We start from the raw sequence: 5,999 nt of genomic DNA, 5'->3' as shown, positions 1-5,999 counted from the left end.
AAAGCAATTTCCCCGCTCTTGGTATTGACACCGCCTCATCAGTTATTGGGAGTGGACCATATCCACAGTGACTAAATTGGCCTTCAACATTGGTTCTCCACTTGTAAGTTTACTCCCTTCTCTTCATGTGCCAATATATATTTATGCCTGTATCTGTAATTTTCACTCCATGCATCTGAAGTTTTTTTTTTTACCCATGAAAGCTTCCGCCCAAATAAATCTGTTAGTCTTTAAGGTGCCACCAGACTCCTCGTTGTTTTTGTGAATACAGACTAACACAGCTACCCCTCTTATACTCTGTAATTTATGAAACTGTATGTTGACATGGTAATTAGGGTGTTTATTGTATGAGTATGTTGGGTTAAATCAACAAGGCTGCTGAGAAAACAAGTAGGAAAGGGCAGCAAGAGCCCAAAATAAGCCACACTACTGTAAATATTTGAGGGTTGCTAAGGGACAATGACACAGGCATTGGCTCTGAGGAGTCTGACTCAATGGCCTGCAGAGCCTACCCAACTGGTTTTGACAAAGCTGGGCCAAGAGCTGAAAGGAACAATGGTACTCTGGCTGAATAAAAATGATCTTTCTCTTTCCAGGGGACGCAGTTGCTGGGGAGCTGTTTGGGAAAACCAGGCTGACACAGGCAGTGGTGTGTGAAGAAGGTTGGCCTGCCCTGGCCACCATCACAGGACGGTAAAGCTTCAGGTAGGAGAAACATACTAGTATAGATTGTTTGTTGTTTTAAAATATGTTTCTCTAAATGCTTTGTTCCTACACATAAAATAAACAATATTTTGCTTAAAGCAGGCTATCTGGTTGTTGTATACACCACCGGTAACAGACTCCTGAAGGGAAGAAACGGAAGTGCTGAAACCTGCTAGGTAAGCACGATTGATACAAAAGATACTGTAGCCCAGGGCCTGATGTAAGAGCAGGAATACTGTGAAATTCCACCCCAGGGAAGGTAAAGGCATTAGGCCTGGCACCTGAGCAGGAGTGCTCAGAGACCCCAGAAGGGAGCAGAGGTACAGATAGTCTTGTAACTGTGACACTGCCTAGATGTGCAAGTTCACTGGGAATTACTATAAGAATCCTAGGTATTGGTGACCCTTTACAAAATACAGTTACAATAATTACTAAATAATCCTTCCCTGAGTTATGTTCAATAAATAACCTTAGGTTGGGCTGTAACAAAAATAAAGTTTAATAAACTTAAGAATGCCTGGGAAAACTCAGAATTAAAAAAAAAAGATTCCCATTTTAATTCAGATCAGGTCAACAGAAAAATTCAAGATTGTTTTCTGTAAAAAAAGAAAAAAAAAGAATTTTTCTTTCCCGTTAAATGTGAAACTCAAGGGTGTACACTGAACAAATGTTTTGGATAATGTGGTTCCTCTAGTACATCTTATATTTCCTGCAAGGCATTGCTATAATTAGATTTCATTAGCTTTTATAAAATACAGTTAGCCAATTCCATTGAATGACTTGTTTTGACTTCAGGAGCCTTGTACTTTTATTTTTCAGATGGGGAAACTGTTTAAGTTAAGTGGCTTGTCCAAGACCACAGGGAGATTCTATGTTTGAACTGGGATCAGAACTCTGGAATTTCTGGCTCTCAGATCTGCGATCAGACCATTAGATTGCAGCTTTCTCTCAACTAAAAAAATAATGCCATGAGATTTTCTTTTTTAAACTCTATACACATACAGTAGTAGTCACTTTCACATCAATTGTCAAAACTGGCAGATTGTCTTTGCAGCCAAAATGAGCACATAAAAGGAAAAAAGTACTTGCTATAGTATAAAAAATGGAGGCATATATACTGGGCAAGATAGATTATTTAAAAAGACAGTGGTATTGTTAGGACAGGAATGCATTTTAGTCCTGAGTGATGAAAACGTGGATAATGCCAAGATGTGCAGGAGGACAGGCCATGTTGTTCCTATTAAGAGTTGTAATTCCATTATCTTTTCTTTTTGTTCCATCATTTTAGAAAGTGACAGGTATTATCACTAGCATTAGTCAGATGACTATCTACATGTTTCACACAATTTCTTAGGCAGTAATGCATCAGAGATAATCACGTTCATTTTCCCATGGTTATAAATGGAGAGCAGAAAATGAAGAGGAATGAAAGTGTGCGTCAATGCCGTTGCAAGTTTCCCATATACATCATATGATACAAATGGCACACATGTATTGTCTCTTTGCTGTTCATGGATAAAAAGTAGAACTAGTTTCCAAAAAGGAATATGTAAATCATCAGATATCACTCTGGCAAAGAATATAATCACTAGTTTTGAATTCTTTCTTTGCATATAATGGATTCAGGGTATTATTAAAGGGTTACAGCTGCAGCATGCGCTCAGAGCACTGCTTGATGATAGCAAGCTGTTAGTTTATAGTCCAGTCAGTTAAGTGTCATTCAAAAATGTATCCAAAACAGGATAGACTGATTTTTATTTGTTTCTCTATGCATCATAGTGCAGCACTCACTGGGGCTGGCCAGAAAACAAGATTCTCTCTCTCTCTCTCTCTCTCTCTCTCACACACACACACACACACAGATTTCCACATTTACTTTTGTTCCACACTGGAATGCAAGTCCTTTAGAAATTTTTCATTAAAAAAGCATGAATGAGAACAAGCCACTTAAGAACAGCAATAGCCTGTTGGTCAGGGCACTCACCTGGGATGAAAGAGATGCAGCTTCCCTGCTCTGCCCGATTCAGATCAGAGACACATCACGTGGGCTGTGTCTTCTACATCCCAAGTGAGTGCCCTGACCACTCATGGATTGGACTTTTGAAGGGTAGGAGGCAAGTGGGAGGTGTTTCCCCTCCTTCTTCTTCCGAAATTCCATTCTGGACCTTAGGGCTGGTGTACACTGAAAAGTTAGGTCGACCTAGAAATGTTGCTCAGGGGTGTGAAAAATCCACACCCCCAAATGATGTAGTCAAGCCACCCTAAACCCTCGTGTAGACAGTGCTAGGTTGATAGAAAAATTCCTCCCTCTACCTAGCTGCCACCTTTCGAGAAGGTGGATTATCTACAGTGATGGGAGAACCTTTCCCATCGCTGTAGCGTCTACACTGAAACACTACAATGATGCAGCTGCTGCTGTGCTGCTGTAGCATTTTAAATGTAAACATAGCCCTAGAACTCTTCCCAATGACATATTGTTGAAACATTCTTTTCTGTAAAAAGTAACAGTTTTGACAAATTGGCATTTTATGACAAAAGTGTAGTCAAAATTTTCCCAGTGAGCTCTAGTGCTCACTGTAGATGAAGGCCTCCACTCTTTTAATTATACATCTCTGGTTTCATATAGCCAGAACATCCTGAAATGTTTACTGACAGCAAAATAGATTTCAAGATTCAAACTTCAACCATGGGGGACATAGGCCTATTAAATTAGCATATATGTCAGAGTAGACCAAACTGCATGAATATGTATTACACACACCATATTAATGTGTATGGGCATTAATATTATTATATACATTATATCACCTATAGATGTTGAGTAGTTGTGTTAATTGACTTGCATTATGCTTTCCAAAGAATGCTGTTCTGATCGTGCTAATGTATATATCCCACAATGCTTTGCAAAGCTGAATTCAGCTCTTGTCACAAGCAAATACAAACCTAACCGAGAGAAGATACATTAATCCAATGTCCTGGTACAGGTAAAGAGTGTTTGCCAGCCCATTGTGTCTGGAATGTGGTATCAAAAAACAAAACAAAACAAAAAGATGATATAGAAAAATAAGACAAAAGGCTGATTGGTGGGTTAAGTCCTAGGTGATGTTTAGAATGTTCTCTAACTTGTAAACAACCATACTGTATATATATGTACGAATACATATTTTCAGAGCAAAATTGAATACTGTGAGACTGTGGTCTCCGAATCAGATCAGTAACTACTTTCTGTAATTGTACTGCTTTGTCTTTGACTAATACATTTGAATAAGCTGATCTTTTGAATAATTTCAATATTGAATCAAAAGTGTAGTCAAGCAATTGGCTATAACCATTAGTTAAAAGGCTTCAGTTAATGACTTGGCTTGATTCAAAAAAATGAAACTGTCTTTAATTCAGACATATCTGAAGTATCTGCAAATTGCACACAGAGCATGCACATTAGAACATTTCCTGCAGTGTAAAGATGAGCAGGTGAACAAGGGCCTGTTGTGGTAACCAGGCCTACATTTACTCTAATTTTGAGCTCAACAGTTAAAAGTATGTGAAAGTTCATAAGATGTCACAATAGTTTATAGTAACAAATATTGATGGAAAAAGTTATGAAAAGGAAGCAGATTGAATTAGTCTAAACAAAAAGGCCTACTGGTATAACTACAGACTCTGTTAAGTTCATGCCTGGTAAACAGGAAAATGTGGGTCTGGAAATTAATGTGTCAAAATAGGTGTTTTGGATATTAGGCCTAATTGGTGGAAAAAATAATGAGGGAATAGCCTATTCTGGCCATCACTCCCGTTGTGGGTACTTAAAGAAAGAGCCCTTGGGGGAAAAATAAGAAAAGATGGAGGCTGCTGAAGCAAGCATCATGGTTGCTACCCCCTCCATCTCCTGGGGCCCTGGAATGTCTTTGTCCTAATTTTGAGAGATGCCCTTACCAAAGCAGGCCAGAGAGAGGAATCCAGATGACTGTGACAGTCTGCACTGTTATGGTCACCACTTTTACGAAATTATGATAAATGTTGTACAATGTATGCTTTGTGAGGTATCATTGGAAAAGTCAGTCTCCTGAGTATTACTATCCATTAACATGTGCATTATCATTGTATATGGAGTTATGAGATTTTGCCTAATGTTTGTTACTGAAACATGTTATGAGTCACGGGAATGCTCACAGACTAGCTCTTTAGAAATAACAAAAGAACTATAAACAAAGGACTGGCATGTCATCCCCAGAGACACCTTGTGACTCAAGCTGCATGTATACAGAAGGTGCAAACAAAAATTTGCAATTCATATGAAGGACTGAGTACAGACCACATAGGCAAGGGGGCTGCTTGACCCTATGACACATCAAGGACTTTTCCAGTAAAAAGGATCAAGATATAAAAAGGGAGAACAAAACCCCCTGGCCATCTCTCCTCTCCCACCTATACTGAAGACAGAAACATCATTGAACTGAAGGGAGTAGTCCTAACTGGAAAACTTTCCATTTAGCACAGACTGTTGTGGGCTTGTGGGTAAGCAAAACCTTATTGCTTCAAATTTGACTTAGATTGTGTAAGGTTAACTTTTATTTCTTTTTGCAACCAATTCTGACCTTCTATGCCTATACCACTTATAATCACTTAAAACCTATCTTTCTGTAGTTAGTAGACTTATTTTAATATTTTATCTAAACTAGTGTGTTTTTGACTTAAGTGGTTGGGAGATCTCAAGTTAACAAGGGCTGGTGCATATTCATTTTATTTGATAAAATAATGGACTTTATAAGCCTGTATTGCTTAGTAAATAACTGAGCAGTACAAGACAGTACATTTCTGGGGTGCAAAGCTGGGACTAGGGATATATGGGTGTCGCCCTATATGTAATTCAAGAGTCGCTGGACATAGCACTCTGGAAGTTGTCTGGGGGTGACTTGCATGCTGGGGGCTGGGGTGAGTAGGCAGAGTGGCAGCTCACACAGCAAAGCAGGGCATAGTGCACACCAGACTGGAAAGTTAAGAGGGCACAATGATCCAACAATACAAACTGTACCCTGGGGCATATAAGGATGACATTGCCACCCTACCCGCTCCAGCTGAATCCCAAACATCAACTGAGATGAAATGGGGTCAGACTTTAATAACAGCAGTATCAATAACTCCAGCTCATCTCAACTAATTGCTTCTCTTTCCCCCCCAAAAGACAACTATTACCATCTTTGATGCCATTTAGATATTGTCAAACAAGGGGGGGGGGGTTCCTTCTAAAAACTCTCTCCAGCTAAAGGGGAAGGGAACAAACAATATCGTAAAAA

General features: G+C 39.2%; 1 long non-coding RNA gene across 1 annotated transcript; it reads left to right on the top strand.

Moving 5' to 3' along the window:
• Positions 1 to 594: 594 nt before the first annotated feature.
• Positions 595 to 5,158, top strand: LOC123362556. The gene is made up of 3 exons (XR_006576482.1): positions 595 to 705; positions 805 to 881; positions 4,937 to 5,158. It is a non-coding gene; the product is annotated as an uncharacterized LOC123362556 (long non-coding RNA).
• Positions 5,159 to 5,999: the final 841 nt, after the last annotated feature.

The sequence above is a fragment of the Mauremys mutica genome, chromosome 2, assembly GCF_020497125.1.
Source record: "Mauremys mutica isolate MM-2020 ecotype Southern chromosome 2, ASM2049712v1, whole genome shotgun sequence".
In the NCBI taxonomy this organism is placed as follows: Eukaryota; Metazoa; Chordata; order Testudines; family Geoemydidae; genus Mauremys; species Mauremys mutica.
Note: the sequence above shows the minus strand (reverse complement) of the source record. Positions and strands in the feature narration are given on the sequence as shown.